This window comes from Penaeus monodon, chromosome 8, assembly GCF_015228065.2.
Source record: "Penaeus monodon isolate SGIC_2016 chromosome 8, NSTDA_Pmon_1, whole genome shotgun sequence".
In the NCBI taxonomy this organism is placed as follows: domain Eukaryota; kingdom Metazoa; phylum Arthropoda; class Malacostraca; order Decapoda; family Penaeidae; genus Penaeus; species Penaeus monodon.
Window position 1 is genome coordinate 16,762,546 of NC_051393.1, and position 26,602 is coordinate 16,789,147.

The following is a 26,602-nucleotide window of genomic DNA, read 5'->3' on the forward strand; positions in this document are numbered from 1 at the left end:
GGAAATAGTGTTAGATTTATGGAAGTTGTGCCCAAGTTAAGTAGAAAAAAAAAAAAAAAAAGTGGTAGATTGCTTACTGTAGATCTAATAATATTTTGATTGCAGAAATAGGCAGTTTTCTAGCAACCGGCATCGTAACTGCAACCATTCAGGACTTCGTGACTTCAGCAAGCCACCCACCCAAATTACGGACATCATCCTTTCGCTTACTGGCACTAGGTATGACTAGATTCCTAGAATTAGAAGTTTCAAAGCCTATAGAGATATTGCAGTACTTGAATTTCTATACCCTCCTTCCCCCACCCTTGTTACTATTACTTGATTTAGGTGTCTGTAATAAATATTAAACCAGCTTGTAGAAGATATACTAAACAGTATTTTCATTGCAGCTGCAGTTCTAGATGGTTGCATCATGTGCCTTTTATATTGTGTACATTGTTAATATTGTGAACTCATTCTGCAAAAAATTGCATTAGTCAAGTGTCTTATTTAAAAATATTTTTTGTGATTTATACAGACTTGTGTCTCAATGTGAGCCCCTTTTTTTTTGGTATTAGGAAATTATTATTATATATATATATATATATTTTTTTTTTCTTGCAGCTGTATCGTGGCTTTATTTGGTTGTAGTAGCTGTTGTCATATACGGACACCAAGAACCCACTTATGCTGAACAAACACAAAAAGGAGATACCACTAAGAGACAAAGAACTTGGCAGAAGCTCATTACCCCATGAGCAATCATCTCTCAATACTCTGAATGTGGCTCTCCTTTGCACCCCTCTGTCACTGCTGCATACAAGTTAGTATACAGGGTTTCCTTTGTTTAACCTGTTAATGCTGGGTCAAATGTATAGCTGTCATAAAGCATGTGATCTGTGAGGTACAGCTATGTGTGGTAACGCGCTAGAACACATCAAGTGGGAAGTTCACTAAAATATAGCGGACTCCTGCATCTAGCGGCCTGGACGTTGCGAGAAATCACCAGGGTCTACGATGCCAAGAGATTTCTAAAACCCATCACAGAGGGGTTCATGCTATGTACAATTTTTGTACGAGTAGGGTGTTTGAGTTTCTAAGAAATTTCTTAAGGTACGGTTAGACTGACCAACTTTTTTCGTTGGAATCCAACGATTATCAGTGACTTGGAACCCACCCGCCCATCCGTTTTGGTTACACTACGAAATGAACCACCTGCTCAGTCCATTGGATCGCAGCATCAAAACAAATCGTGTCCTCAGTCCCTCATCAGTAGTTGCGATGGATTCCGTGCTTGTCTCCCTTTAATATGGATGTTTTATATTCCAAAAGACATTTTCTTGGCGTACTTTCTCTAAAAGAGAGGTAATTGCTTCCGAATTCCACATTCTTTACAGAAATATGACGAGAAGACATTCTTCCTCTTCGAAAAATATGCGCGCTTGTTTATGTTCGTCCGTCAGATGAGGATACAAGATATATTGCATTGTTTTTCTTTTATTTTTTTAAATCATTAATATAAGTATATATATGATAATTTACAATTATAATTAATAATTGTAATTTATTTATATATATATTAATTATAATGCATAAATATATTTGACTAGTGCCATGTATACTCTAGACTCTCAACGAGTATGACTTTTCCACTGGAACATCGATGGATCGACAGGTTGCCCATTGCTTCAGACGAGTAGGCCAAAAAACAGTGGAATGAACCAATCGGTGGGCAAATCCCACTCAAAATGATTAGATTTCATGAATCGAATGCCAGTGTAACCACACCTTTTAGATGTGGTAAAGGAATATCGTAATTCGTCCTTCTCTCTCTCTCTCTCTCTCCTCTCTCTCTCTCTCTCTCTCTCTCTCTCTCTCTCTCTCTCTCTCTCTCTCTCCTCTCTCATCTCTCTCCCTCTCTCTCTCGCGCGCGCGCACACACTCCCTCTCTCTCTCTCTCTCTCTCTCGCGTGCGCGCACACACTCCCTCTCTCTCTCTCTCTCTCTCTCGCGTGCGCGCACACACTCCCTCTCTCTCTCTCTCTCTCGCGCGCGCGGCGCACCACACTCCCTCTCTCTCTCTCTATCTCTCTCTCGCGCGCGCACCGCGCACACACTCCCTCTCTCTCTCTTTCTTTCTTTAGAAGGATGGGTTCTGATTGTCCTTGTTTACCAATGGAAATAATGCAGAGCCCTTCCTAAAGGCCCATCATGTCTAATTTCCCTTAGTTTTGTGCACTCTTGGTAGCATGTCCGTCACTTGCCACTCTTCCATGATATCTCCTATTGACACGTTCCCATTAACTCGGCCCTCATGACATGCAGTGATCCCCCCCCCACCCCAGTTACTCCTTTTCAACAGGTTAATTTCAGTTAATGGGAAATAATTAAAATCTTTTATTGGGGAAATAGATTTCTCTTGTTCATTTAATTTTGGTTACTAGCAATAAAGGTAAATGCTGATCCTGTTACTTTTATCTTGACAAGTCCTTCATTTTGCTGTCTATTATTGTTGTTCTCATACATTGTAAAGCATAAACATCATGGGTACTACCACTTCATCTTTTTTTAGTAGTATTCTCCATTTTTTTTGTGTGAACCAATACAACATTGTCCTCGCATCTTATCCACAATGTCAGGATGCTATTTAAAAAAAAAATGTAAAGGCATGTTAAAATATTATGGAGATATTTATTACAGTTAATCCAATACTTCCAGGGGATATCAAATGCTGAAATCCTATCTTGGGATGGCATGATGCACATAGTATTCTGAGTCAAAACTATAATTTGCATCTGCCACATGATGAAAGTTTCCAAGTTGTTACATTGTGCAAGTTCTCTTGTGTCGGAACAAGAGCTTAGCAGATAATGTATTATGTGAAAGGGATTCTCTGTAGACTGTTTCTCAAGTGTGTGCGTGCGTACATGCGCTGTATTATATGTAGTATTTATTAAATTATTAACCCATTGGAGCCAGGTGCTTCTTGGCAATCATATGGCCAACTGCGGGTATTAGCTTACATGAGCAGCCAGTGTGACGTGCACACCTTGTAGGCCAGGCGCACGCAAACACTGTGTGCAGTGATGAAACACTGTGGCTTCCCTTTGCCATATTTTCTCTTATTCACGAGCTTTTTTAGTTTTATTGCCATTTTGTGATGTCTAGATTTGTCATTTGATTTTCTTTGTGCAAGTCTCACTATCCAGATAGACTCCATATCTCTAGGTAGTCCATAACTCCATTCAAGAATAATAAGTAACATTTTATCCCCCCTCCCCATATTAAGATTGTCATGGTGACTAGGAATAGGATGCTTACTATGGAATGTTCTCCCTGGAGCTGGTGCTCATGGACACTACATTCTAACACTCGTTTATCAGTGGAAATAATGCAAGAGCCACTTCTAAATGCTAAATGATTCTAATCACCTTCCAAGAGGTTTGTGCACTCATGGCGAGTCTTTCTGTCACCCTGGCCCTCAACCGAAATGTTCACAATGGTAAATTCATGTAGCCTAATGGTCAGGTGATCCAGATTATGAGGATTAACCATTTTAACCTGTGATGATAGGAGCTACCAGTGCTATACTGAATAATGTGTCAGGGTGCATGTGGAGTTCCCTGCTAAAGGAGAAACATTTGGAAGCATCAGATTTCTTTGCTGTGACTTTTTTTCATAAAAAAATGGGGGGGGGGGGCTTTAAGCTAGCTTTTAGGGGCTATTTCTCTTAAGTGAATACAGCCACTGCCAAACAAGGGCACAGCTGTTTATTGTGCACAACTTTAAAGTAGATTGACTGTGTTAATCTTTTTGTATGTAATTTTCTCTTCTACATTGCCAGAAACTGCAGTGGAGTGAACAAGCCGCATGATATCCCAGTGGCTGTCTTGACCCAGTGACTGGCTTGTCCATTCCTTGTATCACCACATCACTTCCATTCACTAAACAGATACTTCAAGTTGCTAAAAAAAAAAAAAAAATTGCGGAAATTTGTTCTTTGAAAATCGTCAACAGGAACCGGCAAGGTAGAGAATACATTTCTGCTAATCTTGTGCATTTATGGCCTTCAGAAGTAATGTTGTGATGTTTTTTGTTCTGGATGGTTGTAAAGTCTCATCTTATTCACAGTTAAACAAGAAATTGTAGTTTTCACATTTATCATTTCGCTTCAAATTATGAATTTACTAAATGTTTATTAGTGTTTAAAGAACAGCATACACATTTGCATGATCTCCATTTAAATTTCCCTGTAGATGAGTTACAACGTCAACCGCAATGTTATGGATGCCTTCTACGGTACAAGATGCCTAAGCTCATGGCCAAGGTCGAGGGCAAAGGCAACGGCATCAAAACGGTCATGTCAACATGGTAGATGTTGCAAAGGCTCTTGGACGTCCTCCTACCTGTAAGTGTTATCAGATAATAATTTAATTCTACAACCATGAAAATTTAAGATTTTATGAAATAAGGCAATGTACATGTAGTAGTATTGGCCATTTTTTCTGAGATTCAATTATTAATTATCACTTGCATATTGTGTAAAGTGGTTTAGTATTAAAAATTAAAGCTTGTTAATCCATATTCAAAATGTAATATTCACAGACCTTGCAAGTACTTCGGTTGTGAACTTGGAGCCCAAACTCAGTTTTGACTACAAGAATGACCGCTACATCGTCAATGGCTCTCATGATGCTGCAAAACTTCAGGATCTTCTTGATGATTTATTAAAAGATTTGTCCTTTGCCCTGAATGTGAAAACCCTGAGACTGTCCTGTTCCCAAATGTAAGTTTTTATGATTACTTTTTTCTTTTTCTTAGTTTTTAACGAATTGACAAAATTGTAAGTTCTAACACATTTTGATGATCGGAAAAAAATCTAAAATGTTATTGAGAAACCTTAATGTATGTCCTTTCATTGCAGGAGAAGAAAGGCCACATCAAACAATCTTGTAAGGCCTGTGGATATCAAGGAATGTTAGACATGAGGCATAAACTGACCACCTTCATTGTCAAGAATCCACCTGGTTAGTATTGTTCAAAACCAAAGTAGCAGTTCATACATTCTACCATACAGCATTAATGTACCAAGAAGTCCTGGCAGTTGGAACTGAAGAAAATGGCTCCAAAACCACAAGTTACCTCTAGCAGTATTAAAAAACAAAACAAAAAAAATACATGAATAAATCATGCACTTCAGTTTTTTGTAGTGCATATTCTTTGACATGGGTACTGTTCATATTCCTACACATGTTATTAGGTACTTTTTGTATGTAAATAATTTGAAGAAAAGTACCAGCCATGCTTTGCTTTCTGGTTATTACAATGTTGCCAGTTTGGTGGATAAGGAAATGTGTCATCCATTTGGTTTGTCTTGTTAATAGGAGTGGTTGATGGAAAAAGGTTGCCATGAAATCTACTTGCATTAATATTTATTGGTTTCCTTTGTTAGAAATGAAGCCCAACCAACAGGGTACTTCGCTCACTAAAAGGAAGACTCACAGTAAGAAGGCTGAGAATGGCCATAAAAGTAGTCTGAGGCCAGGGTCTCCCCATGCTGATAAATCAGATGCTTCTGATGCTGACTTGAATGGTGATGCTGAGGAAGATGATGTAAGTGATATTTCATTATTATTGGTGCTTTGTTGTTCCCTCCCCCCCCCCCAAAAAAAAAAGCCATTTTGACATTTTATATTTCAAAATAGCTTGAACAAAAAATTCCCTGACTATGGTAAGGAATATGCCTAAATAGGCCATTAATGATCATAATCAGAATATAACTGAGAAAGCAATATTAATCTGAATAAAATTTTCAGGATGAAGACTGGGGATTGGATGTCAGTGAACAGGCTGTAAAGGCAAGACAAAAGACCTTGACTGCTGGAGTGAAAAAAATGACTGTCTCAACCGATATTGAGAAGACCCAGAGTGAGCGTTTGGAAGTATTCTTCGAGTACTGCAAGGTGATTATCATTTATTTCTTAGAGTAAGATTTGTACTTCTATTTATTAATGTGAGATAAGTATGTATCAGATCTTTCTCTGAATTTCTGACTCGAGTAATGTTATCTGTATAGGGAAAGAAGGAAGCTGGTCCTGTTGAAGCCAGGTGCAGAGGTGGCTGTGTTTTAAGGACATAGCAGCTGAAGCAGAGAGGTTGGACATCAAAGAGAACAAGGCTGTTTGGTTATTGTAGAGCTGCTACGGGATGACAACATCATTAAACAGGTAAGTTTGTTATAATAAGTGTTTTTTTTTGGTATAGTATGTTTTTGTAATATATATATGTATATGTTTTTATATGTATTTTTTATTATGAAATATGTATATGTATATTTTATATATGATATGTATATTTTATATATTTTTATATATGTTATATGTATATGCAATTTATATATGTATATATGTATATGTTATCCCTATTTTATATATGTATATAGTAAAATGTATATGCATATTTTATATATGTATATATGTATATGTATATGCATTTTTTATATATGTATATATGTATATGTATATGCATATTTTATATTGTTATATGTATATGTATATGCATATTTTATATATGTATATATGTATATGTATATGCATATTTTATATATGTATATATGGTTTGTATATTCATATTTTATATGTATATATGTATATGCATATTTATATATGTATATATGTATATGTAATGCATATTTTATTATGTATATATGTATATGTATATGCATATTTATATATGTATATATGTATATGTATATGCATATTTTATATATGTATAATGTTATGTATATGCATATTTTATATATGTATATGTATTTTTTTTTTTATAAAAAATATAAAAATTTTTACATTTTTATATTTTTTATATTTTATAATCTTAATAATAAATAAATAACTAATAAATAATAAATAAAAAAATACGCCCCCCCCCCCATTCTACAAATGTTTTTGTTACAGATCCCACATTATCGCATTCTCTGCTGTTTTTCACTCACGGCAACCCCAAGAGCCAGAAATACTTCTTGGGTGCAGTTAAAAAACTAATTGAATTAAAAGAAGGAACAACTCCTACCTAAAGTTCCAGTGATATTGAAGGTAAGAAATCACTATACAATACCATACAATTCTACTAATGAGAACTTTTTGTGGCAGAACTTCATTTGAAGGAGGAAACACAATTTAAAGTTGTAATTCATGACAGGCAATGTATGACCATGATGTTGTGGAAGAAAAAGGTATTGCTGGACTGGGGTAAGAAGACTTCAAGAAGTATGTAAGCAAGGAAGTTGCAGCGGAAATCCAGCAAAGGCCCAAACCCTTTTCCTTAGATGGCTGCAGGAGGCAGAGGAGGAGGAGACCACAGAAGAGGAAGAGGAGGATGATGTAGAGGTAAGATATGGGTTTATTATGTTTTTTTTTTTGGAAAAATGGGTTTGTGGCAATTAGTGATCCATTGGGAAACTGGCTCTTATAGCTCCTTTATGATGAAAAAATTTGATTAATTTTTGAAGTTGTAGTATATGAATTATGGCATTGAGAATAAAACTGTTAATGTTTTAGTGTTTCCATTATTGTAACCATCAATATGCAAGTAGGTATAGTTTGTAAAGTTCCCTTTTTGATGTGGCACTGTGTGTAGCATGTAGCAAGGGAAACAATTTTTGTATTTTAAATTTTTTATTATTAATGATAATGATTTCCTTATTTTTGTTTTAATATTTTAATAATATTTTTAAAATTATTAATTTTTAAGTTATTTATTTTATTAGTTTTTTATTATTGTTGAGTATAAAAAGAATTAAAGGAAAGTAGTAAACCATGAAAAATTTGAACAGTCATTGCAGAATTGCTTCCACTTTGGTATGCAAAACTATTTCCAAAAGTATGAAATTTGCTTTATCTTCCAGATTGAGTATGATACCGTGCAAGAGCCCAATCTCTCAAAGAACAAGAGAGCAAGAATTTAGGTTTAAGCAAAGCCCATTGTGGCTGAAGCACCCAAGATTGGGCTCCTGGTGATGATGAGGAAGGGAAAATGACGAGAGCGACTTGGATATTGATAATATTTAAACCTGTAAAAGTATATGTAACCTACTCATACCGGTACACAAGTTCACTGAATAACATATACGGTTTGAATTTTCGGTACGGTTTTTCCCTTTTAAGAGGTGGGTCAACAAATTCATCAATTTGGTAATCTGTTGGTTTGTAAGGAAGAAAGCTGTTGGCCCAACTCAGTTGTGTTGAATGGTCTTTGGCTACTTGATACTTTATATTTCTCTTATAGATTGTTTCAAAGGTTTGCTATAGAAATCTGGAACCATGAAACCATGCTTTCCTCCAGTTGGTAAACTCGAATCTGTTCCTTCAGATCTTCAGCTTGCCAAATATTGAAATGTTCCAGGATTATTATTCTAGTAGGTAAATACCATCTATGAGTATAGGATTAGTAAATATTTAATCCTTTGGTAAAGAATTAGTTGCATACTACCCTTACTTAAACAATGTAAAAGGTGTGATTTAAAGTTTTCTTTAGAAAATCGAAGTCAGAAAGTAATAGCTGAATGGGTTTTCCTTGTGGCAGATAGAAGTGACCTTCTAGATGGTTCCTCTTGAAAGAAATCCGGGATGTTGAGTGGGAAAGGGTCAAATAAAAGACCTTTTTATAGTTAAAGAAAAAGCTTTATCCAAGATTTTGCTTATGTTTTTTTGAAATGTTTTTTGTTGTAAAAATTACTTTAGACTTTCATCACACAAAGCTTATAACCATTATCACAAGCCTGCATGTAAGACTAGTGATAGTAGGCAACCTGGAGACCATAAGCTCTCGATATGACGTCTCTAACTCATTCAAGTATTTGGTGTTTTGGGGCTCTTGCAATTAGTCTGCTTAATACAGTTTATATTTTTGCTCTTTTCTTAGTGTTCACTAAAATTTTTAAATATTACAGCTTGTGGGTTCTTTATAATGTAAATCAGTACATAGGTGGAGTGAAATTTGATATCGGTGTTCTAAATTATCTCAAATTTTGCAATACTATAAACCTCCCAGTAAGTGTTGCGATGGATGATATCTGCTTGTGTGTAGATTGGAGCATCAGAGTTTTTTGTTGCAATTTTTACTTTAGAGTAAGAGAAAATTCATGAAAATCTCGGGTCCTTTAGTTTATGTACATGTGGTGTGGCGGCTTCATGTTTCTTTCTTTTTTTTTTCTTTTTCTTTTTCTTTTTTCTTTTTTTTTCAACCAAGACTAGTATAAGACGTGATGTTTAGTGAGGTAAGTAAGGGGGAAGTGTGAAATGATATTTAGTCCCATATCCTTTTAAAACTAGGAGGTGCATTTCTGAAGTATGAGGGTAATTTGGTTGTAGTTAATCCTTTTTTATGGATCAACTCCCCACTGCTTATTTCATGTGATAGAAAGGGAAGTATGGGAAGTCACTGAGAAGCTTATGTAGATGCACAATCCAGGGGTTAATCCAGTTACAAGTGATTTCACTTGTGAAAATATTGAAATGAACATGGTGTTGATGATATGGTAGACTTCCATGAACATGGGTAATGTATGTATTCAAAAACTGAGGTAAAAATGTTACATGGAAAAGAAGTGTTTTTTTCTTTGCTCATTTAGTATTGTAGATTTTAGTCTTGGCGATTTCCATTAAGGATGTGTACAGCAGTTTGAATGGTATATGGATGATACTAAATTTCTCCCATAATGCCATTTTAATGTTGAAACCTATAAAATTTTATTTTTTACAAATAGAACTGATTAAATCTATCAAATTGCAAAGGTTGCATTTGTTTCCTCAGAACAGGAAAAGGAAAATGTTTAATTATCCCAGAGAATTGTCTGTATACGTGATCTTGTGATTGGGATAAAAGGTATTCAAATATTTTGTAAAAGTAAGGAAGGGACTGACCCATGTCAATGGATTGATTGTCACCCCCTCCCCTTAATCTTTATTTATTCATTATTCTTCTTCAAAGATGTTAAATGTATGGCTCTTTAAATAATTGTTGCAGCATCCATTTCTCTTTTATTGACCTACTGTTTTTATGCATGATTTGAGATCTGTATTTACCTTGAATTAGTTTCCACTGATACCCACTCTTTCCTAAACTTTAATTTTGGTGTGATGTTTGAAAGGTCGTGTTATGTATGTATGTTGGCTGTTAATGTGTTTAATAATCGAGGAATCTGTTTTTTTTTTACAGCATTGTATTAAGGGAAAATGCGAAACAAAACCATTTTATGTGGACAAATATTGCTCTATACTTTTCAGTATCTACTGTGCTTTGTTGCTCAGATTCTTTATTTTTTAAGATGTTTAAAGCATTTCCTCAGGCTGATGCGAAGAGCGCATCGTTGCTATTTTTTTCACATCTTTGTATGGGTGACGGGGGGCACAGCAGACAGAGCTTTGGGTACTGACCATAGTGCTTGTCCAGTAAACGTTGTGCAGCGGTCTACCCTGTTAACATTTGTTTGGAATATTAACCTCCCCAATCCCTGTTCTTGTGGGGGTCAAAGGAGACGGAGGCCCCTGCCTTGGACATCAGCATTCGCTTTAACTAATTTTACATGGTATTTCTTCCCCCTTCCTTTTCCTTCTCATCATCCTCTTCTGTCCACTTACCCTAATAGTTCTCATTTTTACCCTTTCACCACAATACTTTATTATAATGCTATCCTTTGAGGGCTTCGCCCTAAGCCCTACCCTGTCACTATTTTGAATATGCCGCTAATAACCATAGATGTTTGATGCAGCAGAAAATTTTAATTAAATAAAATTGAAACGTTCACTTCATTAAAGCTTGCCCAACGGGCACTGCGCATTTGCCTGGATGGGTCTTGGAGAAAGTAAGCACACTTGCTTATTTTTTTGCCTATTTTTTAAAAATCCTCAATGATTTGGAAAGAGCAATGCATTGCAGAGTAAGTAAAATATTTAAGACCAGAGCGAAATTGTGGATACAAGGTCTAGTTCTTGAAAGAAATTTGTGTAACGTCTCCCCCAATCCCTAGCCTGTTTGTGGGGGTGGAGACCGGGATTTGGGACCCAATTCTGGGGATCTCCCAGTTTGGGCCTCAGCCCTCGACCAACTCGCTCTCCTGGTTCTCCGACCCCAGGCTGTCCTATGGCCATGACTAAATGCTGAAACTACTACCCCCTCCTCAATGCCTACAAGTACATTATTCACCCAATTAACACGAAACTTCCAGGAGACCTTCCTGCTCTCCCAACATTTTCAACTTCATCACCTCTACCCCCATCCTCCCTTATTACTACTTTAGTCTTATTGTCCACCTCTCTGTAATACTACTTCACTCTTTCTTATGTCACCGTCCTTCTACCACCTCCATCTCTACAAATATCTGAAATACTCTTATTTAGCCCAGCCAAATGTGACCGATTTTCGTGATCCCCCCACACCTCCTTACTCTGACAACACTTCTCTTCCAGCAATGCTTCTAAGGAAGCAAAGTCTTTCCCTAACCGACCTGATCTTTTCCTGTCTCGTTACAGTTACATCTGAAAACCAAGCTACAGCATTATCAACCCTAACTGATCTCTCTGGTAACCCCATTCCTGCAGAACCTCATCCAACCTTCAATACTTGTACTTGAACTGTCTGTCTCCCAGCAAACGCCCTATCTTTAACAATATTGGTCAGTGTGTGGAGAAGACTTACTCGCCTGCCTTACAGACTATAATGTGATATCATTACAGTGCTACTCCATTCCTCGTAGAGGTCATAGTAAGAACCCCACTAACATTGCCCAAATTACTTTCCGTAGACATGATCTTCCCTTTAATGTTCAACATTGGTGGAGAATCCCTCCCTGTCTGACCACAGCAACCTTCTCCCCGCCAGTGCCAAACTGTTGGCATTTAGGAGATCCTGCTAAACATTGCCGTTCACAGCCAAATGAACTCTGTGCGCCCAACCTGGTCATACTCGATCAAACCGATCTGCACAGTCACACATGTGCCAACTGTGGTAACCCCCATACTGTATTTTTAGGGGGTTTACCCAACCTACAAGTTTGAGCCTGGGGTGGCAACTCTTAGATTCAGATTTTGGGCCCCGTTCTGCCAGGCAGGAAGCACATCGACGAGGTTTTTCTTATTCCTTATTCCACCCCTCCCCCTCCCTCCTAAGATGTTCCCCTATACTTAGCCCTCCTACATCTTGCTTCTCCACTTCTACCTCCCACCTTCCTCAGTCAATTCTTTTTCCATACTAAATCCAGACCCAGTCACTACTGTAGCCCCAAAACTTTCCCCTCCTTCCCCGCACTACCCGCAGCAGGCAGACGAAACGTTCCACCCCTTCTCCCACCACACGCTCCCCTCCCCCTACCTTTGCCTCTACTCTCAGACACCAGTCTCCTCTCCACCCCTCATAAGGAACCTTGTCTCACAAAACCCTAACTACAATGCAGATATTCAAAACTATCTGCTTGAGGCCCAAATTGACACCGAAACCCCTCATCCACCCTCAAATTCCACAACTCCCGCTCTCTCCACGCTCAGTGACTGCCGATATCCATCCTCTTCTACTCAAATTCCCCCTACACCCCTTCCCCCCCCAATCCCTTGCCGTTGTTGTCGTGGGGGGCTTAGGAGGCGGAGACTGGGACCAATGATGGGGAACTCCCCAACCTTGGGACTCAGCCCTCGACTCAACTATTTTTGCATGGTCTTTTTTTCCTTCCCACTTTTCTTTTCTGTCCCTTCACCAAACCCTTCTGCTATCCACCTCCTAAGGTGTGAGAGCCGTGCTGAAAGGATGAAAGGCTGACTTTGTGCCAGTCCTGAACGGCCTGAGGGACCCATGGGCACGGTATTCCCCTGATTTAGTTACCTAGCCCTTACCCCCCCAAGGGAACCCTGAGGGGTGGACTGTTTTTACCCCCAATATAACACAGGCTTACCATGGCCAGTAATGAAAACATATCCCCACTATTCGGGGCAATAAGGCTTGCCCCTTTATCAAATAGCCCACCCGTTTCCCCTGACCCCTGGCTCTCCTTTGACCACGGCTCGAACACTGCAATAACTACCCCCTCATCAATGCCTACTAGTACAGTAGCCAACAATCAACCCTTAAGGAACATTTCCACTCTTCCAGCATGCTCAACTTCAACACCTCTATCCCCACAACCTCCAACATCTTCCCCCCCATCGTCCCTTATTAATACCTTACAGCCTTATTGCCCACCTCTCCTAACACTACTCCCTCAACACTACTCCATCTTCGTCACGCCCCCGCCCTTCTACTACCCCTTATCTCTACAACAATCTTGAATACTCTCTTTAACGCCCAAATGGGACCGTTTTTTCGTGATCCCTCCACAGCTCCCTACTCTGACAACACCCTTCTCTTCCAACAATGTCTCCAAAAACAAGTAGGTAAAGCCCTCTTTCCGTAGCCGACCCGACCGCTCCCGTCTTGTCACAGTAACATCCGAAAACCAAGCTATAGCATTAAAAAAACTAACCCGACCTATATGGTAACCCCACCCCTTGCAGGGGCCCCATCCAACCCTCAATACTTGCACGGAACAGTTTCAATTCCCCAGAAAATTGCCCATCTAGACAGTTTGGTCAGACTGTGGAGAAGACCTACTTGCCTGTCTCACAGACTATGATGCAAATCAGTACAATGCTGCTCCTTTTCCCCCCAGAGGTCATCGAAGAACCCACTAACATAGCCAAAATTACCTTCCGTAGACATGACCTTCCCTTTAACGTCTACATAGGAGGAGATCCCTCCCTGTTCGGCCATACCAACCTCCTCCACGTCAGTGCCAAAATTGTTGGCGTCTAGGACACCCAGCCAAACGTTGCCGTTCCACAGCCGATGCCCACTATGTGCCCAACCTGGCATACCCGATCTAACTGCTCTGCACAATCACGCACATGTACCAACTGTGGCGGCCCCCATAATGTATTTTATAGGGGCTGTCCCACCTACAAGTTTGAGTCTGAGGTAGCAACTCTCAGATTCAACTTGGATCCACTACGTGAAGCCAGACAGGAAGCACGTCGACGTGGTTTCTCTCTTCCTCCTTACTCCAGTAATACTGCACATTCTACCAATTCTCTAACCCCCCCCCCTACATCTAAACTCCCCCTCTTCTACCTCCTACCTTCCCCAATCAAACTCTTTTGCTATCCTAAACCCAGACACTCCATCTCTACTACAGATATCAATCCACCACTAAAACCCCCAACACCTTCCCCTCTCCCCCTCTCACTCCCCGTAACAGACAGAACAAACGTTCCACCCCCTCTTCCCCTACCACACAATCACCTCCACCTTCCTTTGCCCCTACGCTTGAGACACCAAACCTCTCTTCCCCCCTCACAAGAAATCCTTATCCCCCAAAACTCCCCAACCAACTCCTCAGAAGAAACTTTGAAAATATTCAAGATTACTAAATGAAAAAATGACACTCAAACCCCCAAATCTTCAACTGCTCTTCACACTCCAAGTAACTGCTGATTTTCCATCCTCCTCCTAACGATATCCCCCCTACACCCTATCCTCCTAACCCCTCCCAACACAGCCCAACCCCGCCCACATAACCCTCCCCACCCTCCCCTCTATCACTTCCATCCCTCCTTGATACACATGTGAATCCCTTATGTCACAAGTATCCCTTCCACAGACCTGTCTCCTAATACCCCTCCTAGTAGAACACCAACTCCCACACCTCTCCCATCTAGACCTCTCGGTCCTTATCCCCCCCTCTAGCTGCCTCCCCCTCAAAATCTCCAAAACGTACTACAATCTATATCACTAAAGTATAACTATCCTTTATTGGAATATTCGCGGGTTTTCCCCTCCCACAGACCTGACCTTTGTCATATCCTTTCCTTTATAACCCATCTATTGTATGCCCTTTAAGAGACCTTTTTACACATCCTCCAATACCAATCCCCAATTATATTTTGTCTCTTCCCCACATTCCCCTTTTTGTCTCGTCCATACTTATCTCTGCTTTCCCCCACCTATCCTCCCTTTACCGACCTCCCAACCTATCAGACATCCTTACAGAATCCCACACTTCTGTTTCAACAAAACCCATTCTCTTTCCTCAAACGCATACATATCCTCCATCTAATCAAACTCCTTACCACACCCGACTCTAACCCTTTCACTCACCAATTCCTTTTCCCAGCTTAGACAACTAATCACTAACTCAGCCACCCTTCCCCAACATTAACTATCGTGGTAAATGACCTTAGATGTCTAGCACATTATCTTGCTTTTAACCTTAACCATTAACCATTAACCCTACACCCCTTCTTTCTATTCCCCAAAAACAGCCCATCCTCCCAGCTCCAGCTCCACCCACATTAACTCACTCCATCCCTGTATTTCCCTTTCCCCTCCTTTCTGGATACACACGTGAATCCCTTATGTCACAACTATGCCCTTCCCCAGATCCTCCCTCCTGATACCACACACCCTCCTCCCTCTCATTCCTTTCTCACCCCCTAGTCCTTCTATCTTCAAATTCTCCAACACGCACTGTAAATGTTATCACTCATAGATCCAACTAAATTATAGCTCTCCTACATTGGAATTTTGTGGTTTCTGTTCTCACAGACCTGATCTTCGCCATATCCCCTCCTTACACAGCCTCCCATACCCAAATTCCCAACTACTATTGTCTCTCATACTCCCTTACTGTCTCGCCTATACTAATCCATCAAAACACCTTATTTCGTACCTCCCTTTCAAAAAACTGTCCCATGCCCGAGTTATTTTGCATCTTTTTTTGTTTGTTGGATCAGTTATTTCAGCCTACTTCTCCCCTTCCCAACCCATTGACTTCGTTGCCTTTGAAACTAATTTTCCAATTTCAGCCACCTTTCCTCATAGTTAGTAATTTTAACTGACGCCACACACACTGGGAGATTCTATCACCAATTCCCGTGGCCGATCCCTAGAACATTTCCTCTCCACAACTGCCCTTATTATTCTTAGTTCTACACACTTTTACATAAGCACGCAATCTTTTTATGACTTGATCTCTCTTTGTGCTCCCCTTCTCTCCATTCAGATTTCCACTGGTCAGTTTCCCTATAGTGACCACTTTCCAGTTCTCATTTCTCCTATTTCGTGTACCACTTCCTAACCCCCCATGCTGGTTCTTTGATAGAGCCGACTGGTGTACTTTCACCTCACTGTCTACTATTCCTACCCCTCCATCCCCCTTCTTATCCATTTCAGATATGATACAATGTTTCATAGGTACAATCCTAAGAGCTCCCTTTACAGCCATTCCTCGAACCTCAAGGCCTTATGCCTTCAAATGTGTTCCATGCTGTAATTCTGATTGTACCAAAGCACTTCGCTTAAAATGCGCAGCCTGGAACAATTATCGATACAAACGAGACACCCCTAATCAGCTATCAGCCCTTATCTCCTTTAAAAGTGCATCCGCCTGCCTTTGTCGTACAGTCTGAAACGGTAAAACAAATAGCTGGTGAAATTATGTTAACTCAATTACATCACTGACATCAGTTTCAGTTGTTTTAGCGGATACTATCAGGCAAACATCCCCACTTATCCAGCCCCCCCTCTATATTCGAGATACTTTCATCTCTGATCCCCTCCAAGACGCTGTTTGTATAAAACACTGTGTCGTGTTCGTATATATGTTTTTTTGGGTGTTTCTCTACGATGCTTGAGGGAGAAGAATGCACCAATTAAAACTAAAGTAGGTTCATTGTAGACCAGCCCTGACAAAAATAATTTCTTCATTGTCCTGTAACCAAACGTCAGGTTCTGCCCGAGAGTGCTACTGCCAGACGTGTGACTACAGAGACAAAATAAAATATTGTACTCTAAATTTGTACCCAGAATCTCACTCTTTTACAAAAGGCGACATGCTACACAGCAATATAACTAAAATAATCTACATTTCACATGGTGTAACATATCACACAAAAGGCGGGGTATATATATACTATAATCATATAATTATCACAATATACGTACGATAACTTTGTCATTAAAACCGTATATGGCGGCATCACAATATGCACTCACAACTCATTAGTATCACAACTCGCTTCATTATCACAACCCACAGACGTTAATGAACTAAGTGACTATTTCAGCTAGGTCAGTAGTGGCTCTCACCTGTCTCCAACTTCTCTTCCATTTAGACCATCAAGGAATGCACCCCTCTGGTGAGTCCTATAATGCTCCTTTTTCCTCCTCTGAACTCAATGTTGTTTTACAGTCGTGCTGCAACACTCATGAAGGCCGTGACAGTATTCGCTACCGTATGCCATCTTTCCATCTTCCTCTCTATTCTTTCTATTACTATTTTCAACCACATGGATGACAGGAAGTTTTCCTTCTCATTGGTGAGCTCTTATCCTCCCCTTTTTGAAATGGTTAACTTCCGATTAATGTGGTATCTTGAATCACGCAATCTTCTCTCTCCTTCCCAGTTTGGTTTCCGCCATGCCCGGGTACAACTGACCCCTTGCCCATTTCGAGACATATATTACATCTGCATTTGCACATCATGAATCCGTATTAGCCATATCCTATGAACTAGAAAAAGTATATGATACCACATGACATGACCACATGACATCCAAACACTTTCCTAGTCAAAATTGCCTCTTCCATATCGTCCTTCCCTCAGTCTGAAGATGTCTCACAAGGCAGCGTTCGTTCATTTGTTTGAGATTTGCAAAGTTCTGGCTTCGCCCGGGCCTTTCACTTATGGCCCGGCCTGCGTCAGCTTTTTATGGCTGTCTCATTTGGTTCTCTGACACTCGGTGCTTACCGTGGCGGTGGGATTGCCAGCAGGCGCTCCTATAGCCGTGGTGCAAGCATCTCGCATAATCTCTTTACCAGCAGGACGGCTGTGTTCTGCGGCCTTTGTCTCAGGAATTGCGTGTGCACACAATTTTCTAAGTAATGTACAAGTGTGGCGTTCGGCTCGCCACAATGCATGCAACACCTCTCTTCACGTTCTTTTGTTTGTATGATCTGCCATGAACAGTGGTAACCTAGGCGCATTCTGTGCAGAATGACTTCGGTACCTCTGTTGTTTATTTCAGAGTGCCAGTGGTTCATAGCTGGTGGCGTCTGAGTACAGCTGGCCGAGGGAGAGGATCTCGTTTCCTCTCTCTGAAGCTGCAGGAGGAAAGAGGTTGCCATCACCGTACACTTCTTCCTAAGTAATTTTCGGCTCTGATGTATTATCATGGGAGTAGGGGGCATACCCCTGCCAACTTCGGCTAATCTGTCAGCAAGCTCATTCCTCTGATCCCAATGTGGCTGGAATCCAGTTTATGATAATTATTCTACCCTGTGCAAGAATCCTCTGTGCCAGTGTGAGGATAGTATTTAGGAGGTAGATATTGTCAGTGGGTGAGCGCTGCTGAAGATAGTCAATGCCTCCTTTAGAGTCTGTATGTATGACCACGTGTCCTTCCCTCACGGACGCGTGGCTCAGTGCTCCCATGATAGCAACTGCCTCTGCCTGTAGTAAGGAGTCGTTGTCTGTTACCCTCATGGATTTTGTGGCATCCCTTGCTGCGAAGCCGGCGGCTGCAGTGTGGGTCAAGGATCGACCAATCCATCCGTGTAGTATGTTCTGCTACCCGGAGGAGTGATGGTTGCAATGACCCTCTGGGTTTCTGCCTTTAGGCTAGGCGTGGGATATTCATTCTTTTTGGTTGCCAGTCTCATGACCGAGAACTCTATCGAGGTTTGTGCCCACGGCAGAGCTACGACAAAGTCAGGATGGGGGGAGTCCATGCCCTTGGCAAGAAGCGGTTCTTTGAGGTGATGGCCTATAACACCTGGCTGTGTGAGACAGCCAGGAGTTGTTTGCAAACAGCTCGTTATCTTGTAGGCGTCTGACTATTTTATGCCTTAGACTTGTATTCCTGGGAGCCTGGATGATAAAAATTGTGCTGCCATTAGATGGATTCGTGAGGCTAAGGGGAGAAGCTTTGCCTCCAGTATGAGGTTGAGGACCTTCGCCCACCTTGGGGCACCCAGAATGACCCTGGCGGCTTCGTTTTGGACTGTCTCCAGTTGGTCTTTATATTTTTTCTTAATGCCAATCACTGCAAGGGAGGCATAGTCTACAATGGGCCTGACAGCATGTACATAGAATGATGTTAGTACTCTGTGTCTGGCCCCTATGCGTCTTCCACTCATTGCTCTCATGGCGGACAGTCTTGATTTTGTTCGGTCAACCAGGTACTGGACCTCCTTCTGGAAGTAGAGGGTCCGGTCTATCTTTACCCCAAGGTAGAGGTAGTCCTGAAACCATTCCAAATCCATTCCCTGAATTTTCAGACTTGTACCTTGAACTCTCTGTCTCAGAGCCATGGCTTTGGATTTGGCTGCAGAGATCTTTAGTCCTACCCTACCACACTCCTCGGATACGAGGTCCAGACAACGCTGGGCTTTGTTTAGGCAGTATGCTCCAGTGGAGAGGATAGCAAGATCGTCTGCATAGATGATCTTGCACCCCACTGGGAGGTTTATGTTGAGGATACATTAATGTGTTAAAGAGGGCTGGACGGAGGCATTCCATTCTCTAGTGGCATGTGCTGTGATAGGTGACCTTGGAATTTTACTCTGGCTGTTCTATTCCTAAAGTAGTCACCTATCCAAGCCAAGAGCTTACCTCTGATTCCTTTTTGGATCAGGCTCTCCTGAATGGCAAGAGGACTTGCCAATTCAAAAGCCTTCTCCAGGTCAAGGAGTACTACCACAGTTGTGCCAGTGCTTATTGTGCTCAAGAGCGTGGCTATACTGTGCGCTGTGTTCATGCCCCTGGTGAACCCGTGGAGGTGTTCATGCGGAGGTCCCATTTTCCATCGGAGCCGGTTCAGTACCATCCTCTCGCCGTCTTGGCCAGACAGCTGAGGAGAGAGATGGGGCGGTACTTCCCTGGCTCCTTTGGTTTAGGGATGGGAACTATGGTAGCCCCCTTCCAACTCTGGGGTAGAGTGGAAGTTTCCCAGGACTTGTTGATGAGTTGCAGGAATGCAAGCTCACTTACTAGTCCCAGGTGGGAAATGATGGGGTACGAGATCCCATCAGAGCCTGGGGTTGTGTTACAACTGCTTTATATGCATTTCTTAGTTCCCTCAGAGAAAAGATAACGTCTGAGTTATCAGGTTTGGCTGCCCTTTCTGATATGAGCAAGTCTGTCTGGTTGTAGGCGTTCTGTCTTGCCCTTTGTTCGGCTGACAGGCTGTTGCTACTTGTTCTCGCAGAGAACTTGTGCACCAGTCTGTTCGACTCTGACTGGGGGTCATGTGCGTGCATCTCGGGGCTGAGCGGCTGGTAGCTAGCTTGACCCATTGCCATAGCTCTGAGAGGGTGGTATGGTGGTCGAAGGACTCACACCATTCCAGCCTCTTTTCCTGCCTGACTCTGCTAGCAGTTTCCTTGACATCCCTGACAGCCTCCCTTAGGAGGGCTAGGTTGTTGGGGGTTCTTTGCCTTTGGAAATGTTTTCGGCACATATTTACCCTGTGGTTAACCTACCTAATCTCGTCGTTAAAGTACCAGACGTCTTTGTGACTCCTGGACCAAGGCCGAGTTTTGGGTATGGTCAGTGAGGCTGCCTCATCAATGGCATTTACAAGTCTGGCTTGTAGCACTTCCACATTTTCACTTTGTGTGGGTTCATTGCTTCTCAGACAGCGGGCCAAGGCGTTCTGAAATGCCTGCCAGTTGGCCTTGTCTGTTTTCCATCTTGGATTCGGTCGTGGCATTTCGGCTGGGCTACTATCCATGAGTGTAGTTATTGTGTCGTAATGGTCACTAGTGACGGTCTCATCAAAACGCCAGCCAATCCTCTCCACCAGAGTCTCAGTGGCCAGGGTGAGGTCTAGGATCCCTCCTCTGACATGCATTGGCTCTTGATTATTGAGGAGAGCGATCTCGGGGAATGTCTCAGGCACGTTGGCTATGTGATGGCCAGCTGCATCCGGTGCCCAGCAGGGAGCCAGGATGGGGTGGTGTGCGTTGAAGTCTCCCCCTATGATCACTCGGTCGTGTGCTGCAGAAGCACAGACCTGGCTGATGTCTAAGGTACTACAGTGTGGCCGGCTGTACACATTGTACAATTTTAGGGGCCCCCCGGCCAGGTGAATCTTGACGGCAAGAGATTCAACATCTCCACAGTGCATTGGCTATTGCGGAGCAGGGAATTGTTGCTCTGACAAGGGTGATCAGGCCTCGCTTGCCATCAGCACATGGCAGCATGAAGACATGATACCCGGAGAAGCGAACAGGTTCCACTGTTAATGTCTCCTGGAGCATGACAATGTCATGCTCCTTGATCGCACTATTGCGTGGAGGATGGCATCCTTGTGGAGAAGCCATAGATGTTCCACTGCATAATGTTTAGATTGCGTGCCATGATGTTACTAGATGATAGTTACATCAGAGACATCGCCGTATTCGGATTGACTAGTTTCAGAGTTTGACAACTCCATTGCGAAGTCCTCGCTGGTTAAGGGGTCTTCTTCAGCTGTCAGGCTATTCCTGGATCCACTGGGGGGTGGAGAGCCTTTGGTAGCTCTGACCTTCTGTATTTGCGCTTTTCTCTGTCCAGGCTGTTTCTGTGCATCCTTTGCTGGCCTTGCCTGGGCAAGGTCAGCTTGTTCTGATTCTGGCTCTGGCACTGAATCAGCCTGGTTAGGCTCTGCCTGTGAGGGCATGGCCTGGGTTGGAGTGGGGAGGGGAGTCTCGTCCTGGGGTGAGGGTGAGGATGGGGCTGGTTTGGCCCTTTCCAGCTTCCTTCCCTTTAGGACTGCGACAATCTTGGTCATTGCCGTCATGGCGACCACGACTGCCTTCTCGGCCTCTTCACTCGTCCTTCTACAGCAGTCAGCAGGATCGACATGTCCCCCTCATTGAGGAGGAGGTCTTCTGCTCTTGGGGAGGACTTTGTGGTGCTGTTTGAACCTTCATTCCTGTGGTTCTTCTGCACTTGTTTCATTTTGGGGAACTTCTGTTTGTCAGAGATCTCCGGTTTCGGCTGGGGGGCGGCTTCCTTCCTCTTAGGAGGTCGGGAGGCCTTTTCACTTTTGTTCTTCCCCCAGATATAGGGGTGCCTGGGGGGGGGGGACAAAGTCTGGTCGCTTCTTAGCAACCTCTTGCTGCTTGAGGGCTGCTTCTTTCCTGACAGAGCAAGCCAGGCTCCAGGCATGATGCCTCTTGGCACAGTTAGGACATTTGGCTGTTGTGTCCCTCTTTTCCTCTTTGTAGGCCTTAATGCACACCTCGGTGTTGTGTGCCTTGCTACAGACACCACATTTAGGTTTGGCTGTGCAGCTAGCCTGGTGGTGTCTGTACTTTTGGCACGTGAAACACCGGAGTGGATCAGGCACATATGTTCGAATGTTGTAGGTACCCCAGTTACCCAGATCAAGAGTAGAGGTTGGGGTACCTTTCATGGTCACCAGGACTTGCCTGGTTGGTGTCTTCCCCTTCGACATTCGGGAAGCCTCCACGACCTGTGGGTGTAATGCACATCATACGAGACTGAGAAGCCAAGTAGCACCATCTTGACCCTCTTTTCCTCGGGATTCAGTGGTGAGAGGCTCACTTTCCTCCCATCTTTTAGCTCCTTCGTTCCTGCAGGAAACAAAGGGTAGCTGATCTTTGGGCATGATGATCATGCCCTGATCTCGCGCAACCTGGATCGATAACCGGATTTGCATTGGCTCTCCAATGCCCTGACCATTTGGTAGGCATTGTTGAAGCCTTCGGGTTTGACTGGCACTTTGAATTGGGGGAAACACCTTGGGGGTCCAGACTCTCCCTCAGAGTCGGTCTCCGGCCTCGGTCGTTTCGGCCCGCCCTTTCGGCTTTGGGGCTTGCAGTCATCAGCTGTTTCGGCTGGTTCAGCTGGTGCTCCCGATTCAGTCAGGGGGGTTGTCTGAGGAGTACTCAGAGACTTTCCTGGCCTCGGTGCTGGCCTGGAGGGGCCAGCACGAGAGTCCATCTGTTGGACAATCTGGTGGACAGACATATTCTTACATGGTTTTTCTGTCTTGTCCACCATCTTGGCAGCAGGCATGACAGTGTCATCCTGTGCTCGGGGTTTTCTTTTGCCACCCGGAGGCATGTATGGCTTCAGGGTGGCTGCCGTGGTCTGGCCTTGCACAGGTCGTCATCATTAGCATCTGTCTATGGGATTTTGTTTTATTTTCCATGTATTTGGACAGTGCTTCATCCACTCACCCACCCACCACGGAGTCCAACAAGGGGAAGCTGAGTGTTAGAACCAATGTCTAACAGCAACAGGGGTGATGAGTGGATATACGCAGCCAATTAGCCGTTGCAGGCACTCACGGACAGTGTGAGTACCAACGGCAGCATGACTGCTTGACCCTAGCCTCACGAGGGAGACAGCCGATTGACCTGACCAGGCCTGGATCAGGCTGCCTGTCTTGCTGGAATAGAGGACCAAATAGGCGTGTTGCTAGCCACAGGGCGTAACTCATTCACGCATCGCTCAACCTCCAGGACTCCCGTCTCCCAGCACACAAGGCTGCCATGCACAGCAAATGCGTGGGTAGGTGTGAACCCCTGGGGGGAGACCAGAGGGATGCCTTCCACCTACAGGACATCATTGTTGGGAACACTTTTGCTCCTCCCTCACTGAGGAAGGGAGCTCTTTCACTTTTTCCAGGCGGTTCCTCTCCATCCCTCAGAAGGGACCTGTACCTTTTTCAAAGTGAATCCCTCTTTCTCTGAAACACCCAAAGGCTGTTTCACCTCAGTGAGAGAAGAGGGGGGTCCTGCACCGTTCCAGTAAGTTCCTTCATCCATCTGAAACAGCCAACCACAGCCTATTCATCACAGTGAGGGAGAGAAGCTAACTTTTTCCAGGCGGTTCCTATGGCAGGACGGGAAGTTAGTGTTCTGTCTAGCGGCAGCTATTTAAACAGAACCAGGCTGAGGGCCTGACATTTTTTCAAAGTGAATCCCTCTTTTCTCTGAAACACACAAAGGCTGTTTCACCTCAGTGAGAGAAGAGGGGTCCTGCACCTGTTCCAGTAAGTTCCTTCATCCGTCTGAAACAGCCAACCACAGACTATTTCATCACAGTGAGGGAGAGAAGCTAACTTTTATCCAGGCAGTTCCTATGGCAGAACGGGAAGTTAGTGTTCTGTCTAGCGGCAGCTATTTAGACAGAACCAGGCTGAGTGCCTGACAAAGTGAGGGGCTCCTACCTGCCTATCGTTCCTATGCGAAACAGAGAGAGTGGCAGTCATCAGATGCTCTGCCAGACCAGTCCCTAGCAAATAGAATGGCAACTCTATGCACACCGTAAGGCACACCTCTAAGGCCCCCCAGACACACCCGCCCATGCGGGAGTTAAAGGTCTGCCCACGTCCGAGCACGCGCCCGAAGATGGGGTCCAGTTCACCAGGTGTGAACTAATGCCGAAAATTCGTATAGGAAAGAATAGGCTAGAGGGCACGAAGCTACATGCAAGCACATAGCATCGTGGCAGCAAACAAGGGGGGGCGCGTAAGCGTCCTATAACGTGTAAGAGCCGAGGCCGAAATTGCATTGGGCCGGCCGCGGTACATCTCTGCAAAAGCCTTGAGACTGGGAGGTCATACTGGCTCTCTTGGCATTATCTGGCTTGGCGCCACCCGCTACGCCCCGTCGAGCGCCTTTGCCGGTACGGTCCTCCCTTCGCTCTGAATCGCCTAAGTAAGGCCCGATTCACCGCGGGGAGAGAAGAGAGGAGAGTCCTTCCAGGTCAGCTGCTCGATGTCCACTGCACAAGGCAGCGTGCTCAGCACCACTTTATTCCTTCCTTCCGTTAATGGTATTGTCTTATTTTTACCACCAGGAGCCCGATCATTACTATATGTAGATGTTTTAACCATCTTCGCTACCAAATCTCCACCAATTCCTTCAGTCTGCAACATCATCAGTGCCTTCATTAACCGTAGTTTTCGCTTGTCTACCTCAAAGTCTTCCACCTTTTTCTCTCGTGCACGTGTAGGTCCCCAACCTCTATTCTTCTTATGTGGCACTCCACTCCAATACCGTTCTTCTGGAAAATTCCTTGGCGTTATTTTTCACTCCAAATTGTCATGGCGAGACCATATCTTTTACATTAAAGAAAAAGCTTGCCGCCGCCTCCAGATCTTACTCTTTCCCATATAACTCTCCTCCATCTTCATGTTACCTTGATCCTCTCCACTCTCGATTATGGATGCCATATCTACTCCTCTGCCTCAACCTCCCTCCTTGCTCATTTTTATACAGTCCACCACTGCAGTCTTTGCTTTGCCCTAGGCGCCTTCCACTCCTCTCCAGTTGAACGCCTGTACACTGAGTCAGGCATGCCATCTCTCTCCCTCGATGTCGTAGTCTTCTCTCTCTGATGCTATGCTCGATTCCACCAACTTTCCCTCACAAACTATCCCATGATCCCTGTTTCTTACCTTTGCCTCTTCTTCATGTTTACCTAATCCTTTCTCCATTCCCCCTTTCTCCATTTCCGACCTCTTCCGTTTTCTATCCATTCCGTTCCTCTATGGCTTATACCTTACCCTCGTATCCCCTTTTCTGTCCTCTTCACCCATTTCCTTGACCATGTCTCTATTCATTCCTCTAGTATTCATGTTTACACTGGCTCCAAATCCATCTCCTGAATCCAGTGTCCTTACTATAGAACTGTACGCACTCCTTTTTGCCTTAAAACACATATACTCACTCTCTTTTTCCTCTTTCAGTATTTTTAATGACTCTTGTAACTCATTGACTCTCATAAAGTCTATGCACTCGACCAATCTCCTTGTCTGTAAGATCCAGTACTAGTTGTACCTACCCACACGCCATAAATCTATTAGCAATGAACAGGTAGATACTCTAGCACATCACACTGCTATGTCCACATCAACACCAGCCACATTTCTCACATATTCCAGCAACGGATTATTACCCCCACTTTAAAACCTTCCTGTATACCCGACGGCAATCTTTCTGGTCAATTCTCCGCACTAATGAATTATATACTGTAAAACTATCAATCTCTTACTGGTTAGCTCCATTTCATCGGAATAGACGTTGGGAGACGGCTCTCGCGCACTTACATATTGGCCCCAGCCGTCTAACACACTCCTATCTGACGTCACGTTCTGATCCACCACTATGTTCCCTATGTAATGTTCCTCTTTCCGTTCCACACATTCTGATGTCTTGTCCACGCTTTGCTGCAGACTGTACCTCTGCTTTCCCCCACCTATCTTACCTTCACCGACCACCCAACCTATCAGACATCCTTATAAAATCCCACACTTCCTGTTTTTACAACCTGTTCTCCTTCCTCAGATATATATATATCCTTCACTAGATGTAATCCCCCATATCTAATCCTACCTTAACCCATTCACTCATCAACTTCTTTACCCATATTTAACCTTTGTAATATTACTCTAGATTGTTGACATATAGCAACTAACTGATAACTCAACCACCCTTCACTATCCTTTACTATCCCTTCCTGTAGTGCTATATAACCTTAGATGTCTTGCACATTTATTTTGCCTTTAACCATTAATCATTCAAA

The 26,602-nt window shown here is 43.1% G+C and overlaps 1 protein-coding gene and 1 pseudogene across 1 annotated transcript in view; both read left to right on the plus strand.

Moving 5' to 3' along the window:
• LOC119576210 (zinc finger protein 429-like) overlaps positions 1-26,602 on the plus strand; it is a gene marked incomplete in the record, with an annotated part of 93,948 nt that overhangs the window by 34,672 nt on the left and 32,674 nt on the right.
• LOC119576209 lies at positions 4,236-8,115 on the plus strand (annotated as a pseudogene).